Source organism: Equus quagga, chromosome 15 (genome assembly GCF_021613505.1).
Source record: "Equus quagga isolate Etosha38 chromosome 15, UCLA_HA_Equagga_1.0, whole genome shotgun sequence".
NCBI lineage: Eukaryota > Metazoa > Chordata > Mammalia > Perissodactyla > Equidae > Equus > Equus quagga.
In genome coordinates, this window is record NC_060281.1 from 89,500,939 (window position 1) to 89,510,898 (window position 9,960).

At 56.4% G+C, this 9,960-nt stretch overlaps 1 protein-coding gene across 3 annotated transcripts in view; it reads left to right on the forward strand.

Moving 5' to 3' along the window:
* Positions 1 to 4,182: 4,182 nt before the first annotated feature.
* Positions 4,183 to 9,960, forward strand: part of PPM1F (protein phosphatase, Mg2+/Mn2+ dependent 1F) — a 25,713-nt gene continuing 19,935 nt past the window's right edge. Inside the window, exon 1 of one of the 3 annotated variants that reach the window (XM_046640648.1) lies at positions 4,183 to 4,288. The gene's annotated coding sequence lies outside the window, so the exon portion shown is untranslated. Of the gene's footprint in view, positions 4,289 to 4,325; positions 4,465 to 4,489; positions 4,742 to 9,960 lie in introns of those variants that run through there. The other 2 variants (XM_046640649.1, XM_046640647.1) reach the window with 2 other exon arrangements.

Here is a 9,960-nt window from a genome sequence, read left to right on the forward strand (position 1 = left end):
CAAGCAGCTTGAGACCTTTTGCTGGTGTCAGAGAGTTATGGTGTGCTGCCCACCCCGTCCCTGTGCCCCACCTCTCCCTCCACTCTGCACACACCTCCTAGATGCCTGCTCTGTCCACACCCTGGCGGTGCCTGCAGGGAGGCCCCCAAGTATGGAAACGGAGCACACCCAGTCCACGGCTTACGTCACATTCCAGTACATGGGAGACACAGCACAGCACAGCAGCTGTGTGCATGAGGAGGAGGTGGCCCTGGCGCCCATGAGGAACGAGGGCACCAACCGCCAGTCACCCCTGACAGATGTCAGGAGGGAGACCCAGTGGAGGAGGCGGGGCTGGGAGAAGTCCTCTCTGGACCTTGGCCTTCACTCCAGCCCACTGCTCGGGGTCAGACCCCATACTCCCCACTAAGTGGCTCTGAGCAGGTCTGTGTGTGGTGTGTGCATGTGACCCTGGCAGCCTCCTGGGACCTGTTCCTATTTCTGATCTGGAACAAGCCCTTATTGTCTCAGACAGAGGCAGGCCAGTAACTTATAGGAAGGAGCCGGGTGGGGGCCCATGGTGAGCCACAGGATAGCCCACTGAAGCCATTGACATGCCAGGTTTAGAAAATACCCCATCAGCCACTGCCTTGTGTGCCACCTGCCGTCCTTTCCGTGTCCACGGTCTGGCCCCCAAGAAGGAGCACCCACATTAGGCAATCACACGTCCATGACGCGCTGGAAAGCCCCACCCCCCGCCATGCCTGGGAGGCAGCAGGAGCTTGGTAAAACAGCTTTCCAAGCTTTGGGTGGAACACTTGTGCAAGAAGCAGATCAGAAATGTTTTGTACACATTTGCAAGGGATAGTAGACTCTTGGTAGTAGGTTCACAGTTCACACTAGAAGATAAAAGGCTCTGAGAAGAGCTTCTGTAAATAAACCTGTGCCTTCACCCAGCCTTCCATGCAGGTGCTGTACTCCCCAGGCTCCTTCTTCCTGGAGTCCCAGCAAGCCAACCCTAGTGTTCCTGGGAATACGGTTTGGGAAACTACTCTAGAAGCTCAAAGAAAATGTGCAGTGAGATGGAGAGGTGTCACTTCAACAAGGCCCCTGAGGGTAGGCTCCCAGGATGGTGTCACAGGGTAGGGGCTCTCAGAGGTTTGTGCGGCTTCCCCTCCCCACCTGCTCTGGTCGGATTGTGGGGCACTCACAGGCCACATCTGCTAGTGCATAGGGTCCCTGGCACACATGACTGTGACTGCTCTGCCACCCATGTGGCCCATAGTGAGCAGACCCAGGGCCTTCTCTCCACAGGGCCCCCTTCTGCTGTAGAACCCCTCCAATGAGGCAGCAGGGGAGAGGGCTGGTTTAGGCTTAGAGGGGCAGGCTGCACCTGAGGCCTTAACCCTGACCCCCCCCCCCATTCCTTCCTTCCCAGGATTCTGCACTGAGGTTCAGCCACAAGCAGGGCAGTCATAAAGGTTCACCTATTTTTCTCTGCAGTTGTCCTTTGTGCAAGAGTCTGGACTCTGCACTCTGGGTCCCTTCACCTCATCCCATCCAGCACAACTGTTGTTTCTGACATGGCTGCAGGAGCAAAGAGGACAAGGAGATGAGGCCCGCCTAAGGCCAGAACTGCCACTTGTGCTCCTTGGGACTGTACCTTCTGTGCTTGGGGCCGGGGAGGTCAGTGGCTACAGGCTAGCCTGCTGTGAGGGGGGCACAGGGCAGAACCCCCGCAGACCGGGCCTTTGCACAGGGCAAAGCAGTGGGGCCTGGTTGTCCAGCTGAATTGGCTGGACAAAGACCGTTGCCCTGTCACCTGGAGACCCTGGCACATGTTGACACTGATGCCCCAGTGTGTTTGTTCAGATGAGTGTAGCACCCCTTCCAGGCTACTAGACAGAAGACACCACAGACCTATGGACAGGAACCTCCTCCCCCTCACCCACCATGGGGCAGGCCCTCGAAGGCCTGAAGACACCAGCAGCCAAGGGGGATCCAAGGACCCCTTTTTAGAAGGCAGCACTGCTGTAGACAGGAAGCCAGGCAGAAGTCCCATTGCAAGTGCCCTGGAAAGTCAGGGGTGAGAGATTTGCACTTCCCTCCCAAGGTCACAGCATCACTGATAGTTTGAAAGCCCAAGAGTAATATATCCCATCTCTACGATTCCAGGATTGTGTGAAACCACCTGCAGACGCATGAGGTTGTTGTGGGGGGAGCAGAGGGCTCAGGGTGCGGTTCCAGAATAGGGGACGTTTGGGGACCGGGAGAGAGTTCAGTCAGAGGGGATAGAGGCAGTAGGAAAACCCAGGGAGAGTGCTTTGGGAGCCCTGCACTCTGCTCACCTCGCCAGGGGTGCAGCCTTGTGAGAGAAGCAGAGAAGCTGGAATTCAGTGGCTGGGTGGGGTGGGTGACATTGAAAGATTCCTTTCACAAGGGTGAAAGCCAAGAGCCAGGAGCCGAGGCGTGATGGAATGCAGACAGGGAGGGGTTGACAGAAGTCACGGGGCACGAGTAATCTCACAGGCATGTCCTTGGCCCAGCGCCTGTAGGGGCAAGCTCCTGGCTAAGTGGCAGTGCCTCGATTTGCCATCATCTCTAAGCTGCCGATCTCGAATGGAATCAGTGCTCCAAAGAGTCTAATGTGGGCCCCAGCTGAGGAGGTCTGCAGGTATGTCAGCTTTCATGGGCACCCCTCTTTACAGTGTGGGAGGTCCTGTCCCATGCACCACCACCTCACCTGCACTATGGTTCTCAAACTTCACCCCACAGTCATTCTGATTGCAGGTAGTCCTGGGCACACTTTGAGAAACACTGATACAGGGACTCACAACAGCCTCATGAGATAGGTTGGTTGCTATCCTCCCCATTTTTCTGGTAAGAAACTGAGGCTAAGGAACACTTCCAACGTCACATGTTATAAGAAGTAAGCTCAAGCCCTGTTCGAGGTCACCACATGGACAAAGGGTACCAGGATCTAGGAAGGCATGAGTAGGAGAGTGGGATGAGGCACCCCTCCCCCACTTTCTCTGCCCAGACACCCTGCCTTCCAGACCCACCCCCACCCCAGATGGTTTCCTTTCATATCAGCCAAATGCCAGTTCTCCAGCTTCATGGCTCACCACAACCCTCCTGTTAGAGAAGCATCCCAGAGACCTTCATTCCTGGGAAGAACACAGGCTGACACGGGGACCTGAAGGTCAGGTGGGCAGGGCTGCAGCAGGACTTTTGAAGGCCCTTCCTCCATCAAATTTTTTTAAATTATACCTTACAACTGCATTGATATAAAATGAATATATTAATATTATATACGAAAACATTTTCTTTGACTTAAAAGTTCACTTATTTCTTCTGGCTTTAAAAGAAAACATCTTCGTGGGCCACTATGGTGGCAGAAAAATGGCCCCCCAAAGATGTCCACATCCTCATTCCTGGAACCTGTGCGGATGTTAGATTGCGTGGTAAAGGGGACTCAGGGCTGCAGATGGAAGTAAGGTTGCTCATCATCTTACTTTAAAATAGGGAGATTATCCTGGACCATCTGAGGGGCCCAACGTCATCACAAGGGTCTTTAAAAATGGAACAGGGAATCAGAGGAGGGAACCGGAGAGATGGCAGCAGGAGGGGGACTTGTTGGAAAACGGAAGAGGCATCAGCCAGGAATGGGCAGTCTTTAGAAGCTGATGGGGCAAGAGAATCAGTCCTCCTGGAGCCCCAAGAAATGAACACATCCTGCTGACACCCTGAACTTCCTTTGGGACCTTGTGGACTTCTGTCCTCTAGAACTCTAAATAATAAATTTGTGTAAGTTTGTGGTAATTTGTCATAGCAGCGAGAGGAAACCAACACAACCCCTAATAATATGGTCAGCCCCAGGCCTTGTGCCTGCTTGCCTGATGGATGGCCGGCCCTGGGCAGTCTGGGTTTGCATCCCTGCTCTGCCACTTACCAGCTGTTGACTGCACAAGTTGCTTAATTTCTAGGCGCTGTGAGGTGGGATCGCTTTCCCGCATCTACTCACCCACCCAAGGCTTGAGAAGTGAAGCAACTCGCCAGTGAATGGCTTGGCTGCAGAGCCGGGCATGTGGGCCGCGTGCCCACGGCGACCCTCCAGGTGGAGCCCATCGCTTCACCTGAAACGAAAGGGCCTCAGTCACAGGCCGGGAGACCGCCAGGGGGCAGCAGAGGCCCGGCCCCGCCCGCCCGGGGCTCCACTGCGCCTGCGCCGCGCCCGCCGCGGCCAGGGACGGGAAGTGGGCGGGGCCGGCCAGAGCTGCGAGCTGGGCGCGGAGCCGCCGAGTGGCAGGTGAGGCCCGCGGGGCCGGGGGTGGGGGGCCCAGGTGCAGGACCGGGGTGCTGAGGAGCCGGGGAGGGCGGAAGGGGGCTGCGGAGGCCGGGAGGCCGAGATGAGCGGACCACGGGGCTCGGGGGCCGAGTGGGGAGCTGAAGAGCGGGTCGAGCGGCGGGCACCCGAGGAGCCCTAGCTGGGGAGCTGGGGGCCTGGGGAGCCAAGGGTGCAGAACCAGGGGGCCGGCGGGGATGTGGCCGAGCCGAAGACCAGGTGGGGGCCGAGGGTCGTGAGGCAGAATGGGGTGCAGAGGGGTGACGTGCCCCCCTTTTGCCCGGGCCGGCTCCTCCCACCCCACCCCCCAGGAGCATCTGGGCCTGACCCACCACCCTGACCCCTGCCCCACCAGCCCCTGCACTCTTGCTGGACCCCATAGTCCCCACTCCTGACCCTCCCTGGAGTGTGTCTAAGGTAAGTGTTTTAGTTAAAGGCAGTGCGTGGGCTGCAGCTGCTTTAGCCCGGCATGTGTGAGAGACAACCTCAGGCAGGGACGCATGGGCTCCACACCTGCAGCTTTGCAACCTCAGGCAAGCCCCTTAACCTCTCTGTGCAAAAGGGAGAAATGGCACCTGATTGTAGGGATTTTAATGCAGAGCCTAACACGTGGTGACACCTGGTCCATGGTGATGGACTCCTCTCCCGCAGCCTTCCACTCAGCTGGACATGTGTCCTCATGGGGTTCTCTGGGGCAAGTTCTGTGGGCCGAGCTGTGCTCCCGCCGGGGGCGGGGGGGAGGGGGGGGGGGGACAGAATGTGGGGCCAGCACTCTGAGGTCATCTCTGGCTCATTTCTGGCCTTTATGCCCACATCCGGCCTCTTGTCAGATTTCACTCTTTTCCTCCTGCAACTGAGGTGGAAATGACAAAGGCATCAGAAGACCCCATTCGAGTCCAGCTTTGCCATTTCCTACATGTGCGACCTTAGGTGTGTTGTCTACCACCCCGCAGCCCATTTCTTTGCCTGCAGTGTGACTGACGGCGCACGTAGGTCAGCGTAGTTGTGAGAGGTAAACAAAATGAAGACTGCTTCGAACAGCATTTGAAAGCTGTGAAGCTCCCCACAAGTTCATTTGTAGAATTCCTTTGAGATATCGCCTGACGCCAGCCCTGTCTGTGAAACCTTTCTGTGCTGCCCACCATGTCCCACAGGCTGTCAGCTTCCTCTTTGAAGGTGCCAGGCCTCAGGCTGCCGGTCTCAGCCCACACCACCCACTGGTGGTGGAGGAAGGAAGCCGACCCTTCCCTCGGCCGTCATGCTTGCCAGCTGCCACGTGCAGAGGACAGGGGTGGGCCCCCTGACCTCAGGAAGCTTATAATCTGGTGAGAAAGTCAAGCTTGTAAAAAGTGGTGGTTGCACAGCACTGTGCATGTGCTTACTGCCACAGAACTGCACACTGCAAAATGGATGGAATGATAAATTGTATGTTATGTATATTTCACCATAAATTTTTTTAAAAGAAAGAAAATCTACGTAGGAAGAGATCTGGAAGGGTTTACACCAAACTCTTTCCAGTGATTATTTGTAAACAAAGAAACAATATCCTCCATTTGTAGAAAAACTTAACAATGAGTATAATACTTGGTGACAGTGATACAGTTTCCTTTTCTAAGGATTGCTGTTTTCTTCTGCACTCAGCTTCTGAAGTCAAGCAGGACTCAATAAGTATTTTGCCCACGCCACCTAGAAAAATGCAGTTGTACAAATATGCATTAGTTGAGCTTTTGAGTCAAAACTGGTAAACTACAGGAAAATAAATATTTTAAATGGAAAGAAAAGAATGGGCTCTTTACCAGTCAGGTGCAAGCAGAAGCTCTCTAGAGCCGCGGAAGCCACCTGCTGGCCCGCAGAGGTGTGATTTCAGCAGAGCTCGGATCAGAGAGGTCTCAGGGCAAAATGGAATGCCACAGGCAAGGCACAGGAGCGCGGAGGCAAGAGGCTGCGCCAGAACATGGGACACGTAAATGAAAGAGGGGCCGGGAGAGAGACCACATCCCAGGGCTGGTGACCCATGAGGGGTAGGCAGGGTTTCTGTGGCAGTTAGGAGCCAGGCCCCGCAGTCAGACTCTAGTGGGGACTTTTGGCAAGTTGCTTGGCCTGAATGCCACAGCCCCCACCTGTAAAGTGAGGATAATAACAGGTTGTTGGGAGGTGAGAAGAGGTGATCCAGGAAGGGTGATAACACCCGGGGGCCCCTGGCAGGCGTTATTCCTGCCGCAGTGGCTGCCTGCTGGTGAGCAGCGCAGAGGGACAACGTTCCAGGAGCCGGGAAGACCCAGCCACAGGCCACATTTGGCCAGACCGGTCAAGGCAGGTGGCAGTGGGGGTTTGGGACCCAGTGTCTCTCCTATGCCCACCCCAGGCCCTTGGTTACTTGCACAGACTCACACACCAGTCCCTCCCCCCTGAGCCTCTCACCATCCTCCCCATTCAGCACCCCCTGCACCAGGCCCGGCTCCACCTCATCCCCAACCCCCTTGTCCTGCTGCCTGCCTGCTGGCCACTGTGTCATTCCTGAGACTGTCCCCTCCAGTTGGTTCTGTGAGAGCTCAGGGCCAGGGCACTATTCCCCACCCCTCCTGTCACTCCCAGGGCTGCCTCTGGGTCCTCCTTTGCGTTAGGAATTCCTCCCCCCTCCTTTATCTCTAGGTACCGGACTCCCCAGGAAGGAATTGTTTTGCTCATATCCGTGTGGCTACATCAGAGTCACGAGTTTGTTGAGAAAAGGAAGGAAATTGCTCTTGTCCCTTACTCTAGCTGGACCCCAGAGAAGGAAAGCTGCATCCTGGCTCCTCTCCTCTGTCCTCGCCTCCGCCAGGTGATGCAGAAACAAGCCTGGTGGTTCCTCAGCATGCAGGATGCTCTGGGCCCCCTGCCCATCTAGCAAGCGGGCAGCTGGCGCAGGAGCTGAGAGTAGGCCAGCCCGTGCCCTGGCAGACGCAGGCTGAGCCCACACACAAGCAGTCACTCCCCTGCTGCCTTGCCGCACCGGCCCCACTCAGCACACGTGTTGCAGGCGGCCCCCCGGGGCCCGCACCGGACCCTGGGCACAGGGCACACGACCACAGTCCCTCATGAGCAGGGGCACCGCCAAGACCAAGTCTGCAGTGCCTAGAGGAGGGGCCACCAACCCCTAGAGAAAGAGGCAGACTCCAGGGGAGGGGGCTCCAGGCCCAGGAAACAGCATCCCAAGGCTGGGAGGCAAGAAGGAGGCCCCTGCATTCTAAAATGTCTGGCACACACCACCACTGGCAAGTGAGGTCGAAGGTAAAGGGTCTTGAGTTCTGTGCTTTCAAGTGTGGGCCAGAGCTTCTAAAACTGGGGTCTTCCTGCGCATCTGGAGAGGTCAATGAGCATGCTGTTATCTTGTTTTGATCCTAATGTGACACTTGCGTGAGCGTACCTTGAGCCACCCGAGATTTCAGTGCCTGTAGAGTATTTGTTTCTGGACTCAGAATTGCATGGAGCTGGGCAGCATTTCTCAGCCCAGGGACGCCGGCTGTTGCTTAGAGGCCACTGTGCTGTGCATTACTCACACTTCTCTCCCCTAAGCAGCCGGAGGCCAGAGCAGACCACAAGCAGAGGTAGCTTGGCCTCTTTCTCTGCCCAGGGGCGTCCACGCCTGCTGGGAAATTCATGCCATCGTGTTTTTCGTTGGCTTCAGCTCTGCAGCTCTGCCAGGCAGGCGCTGGTGCTGAGCGCTAGTGCTGGCCGGGGGTGGGTGCAGGTGTGGGGGTGAGGATGGGCGCTGGCTGGCCAGTGGCCTTCTCCCCAGCTGACCCTCACCACCCCGGGGGCTCCCAGCCCTTTCTGATCGCTAGAGCACAGTTGTCCCCCTGCTCTCGGCCTGGCGGTCTCCCTTTCTGTTCTGTTCTGTTCTTTTTACCTGTTTGCCTTTTCCAACCATGGCTACATTTTATTTATTCTACTTTTGAGTAAACATGAAAGGTAACAAGGAATTTAAGTCTGTCCCCATAACCTTCCATCACAGTGCCCCCATTTCCGTATCATTTCCATGTGTCTAAAACTCTTTTCAGTTCTGTCTGAGAGGAGAGAGAGGTTTTCTGTGCTTTTAACTTGCCTGCTTTGCCTCCGAATCCTCCACTGATTAGACTTTAACTTCCCCGTCTCCTCCTCCTCATGCTCTCCCTGTGGTTTTTCTCTGTTCTTCCAGAAGCCTTGCTAAGTTAGTTCTAGACAAGGACGCCCCTCCCCTGCTGTGTTCTTCAGCGGGCAGAGCTGCCTTCATCCTCCAACTTCAGACCCTTGACCACAGCTGCCCTTGGCCAAGTTTGGAGGCATGGTCTGCAGATATTCTAAGACTCGTGATTCTGGAAGATTCTTTCCTGCCTTTCCATTCACTTGTCAGAACCTGGAAGGCCTCAGGAAGGGGATGGGTTATGAGACTGCTCCCCAAATTCTCCTCCTAGACTTTGGGTGCTGCTGGGACTCTCAAGTCAACTTGTTACTGGAACAAAGGCTGCTTGTTTCCCTGGGGGCCAAGTTACGGGATCCGTTCCAGGAGCAAGTTCCCCAGCCCGAATGTTACCGAAGCCCGGGGGGGTGTCCCAGCCCTGGGAAGGCTCATGGGGAGCAGCAGAGCTGGAGAGGAAGGGGCGAGAGAGAAGGGCCTGTGCTGAGCGGGTGGCAGGGACGTAGGGCCTGGAGAGGGCTGGACCGCAGCCCCCCAAGAGTGAATAGGGGAGGGTGGGGTGGGAGGGATGATGGAAAGGAGACACTCTGGGATCATTTGGGTCTGGAGGGCTGTGAGTGGGAGGCATGAGCCCAAGTGGGCCCTCGGGGCTATCGGGGTGTCTGACAGACAGGGCCTTCCCTAGCACATGAACCCAGGAGCGGGCAGGCTGGGGAGAAAGGGGGGCAGGTGTGAGGTGGAGAGGGTGGGCTGGCAGTGCATCAGCAGTCCTGAGCTAGGGTTGAGGAACTGGAGGTCCACCTTGGGGAGGAGCGTGGGGCAGGAGCCGTGGGTGCGTGAGGCCCTTGTGTGGTAGGAGTGAGGTAGGGTGGTGACAAGCTTGGGCTCCAGAATCCCTCCTGGACACCATCATCCATTTTCAGGTGATGGGCTGCCCCCTCCAGGCCTCACTGTTCCCATCTGTGAAATGAGAGCTTGTCCTGGCTCCCAGGGGTGTTGTGGCAGTGCACAGGGCCTGGCAGCCAGTAAGCCTTCAGCCTTCCTAGGGATGTAGGGAGAAAGAGCCCTCAAGGGGGGCCAGCCCTGTGGCGCAGCAATTGAGTTCGCATGTTCCGCTTTGGTGGCCCAGGGTTCGCTGGTTCGGATCCCACATGCGGACTTGGCGCCGCTTATCAAGCCATGCTGTGTTAGGCATCCCACATATAAAGTAGAAGAAGATGAGCATGGATGTTAGCTCAGGACCAGTCTTCCTCGCTAAAAAGAGGAGGATTGGGGGCTGGACTGGTGCCACAGCAGTTAAGTCCACACATTCTGCTTTGGTGGCCCAGGGTTCGCTGGTTTGGATCCCGGGTACGGACATGGCACCGTTTGGCATGCCATGCTGCGGTAGGCATCCTGCATGTGAAGTAGAGGAAGATGGGCATGGATGTTAGTTCAGGGCCAGTCTTCCTCAGCAAAAAGAGGAGGATTGGCAGCAGTT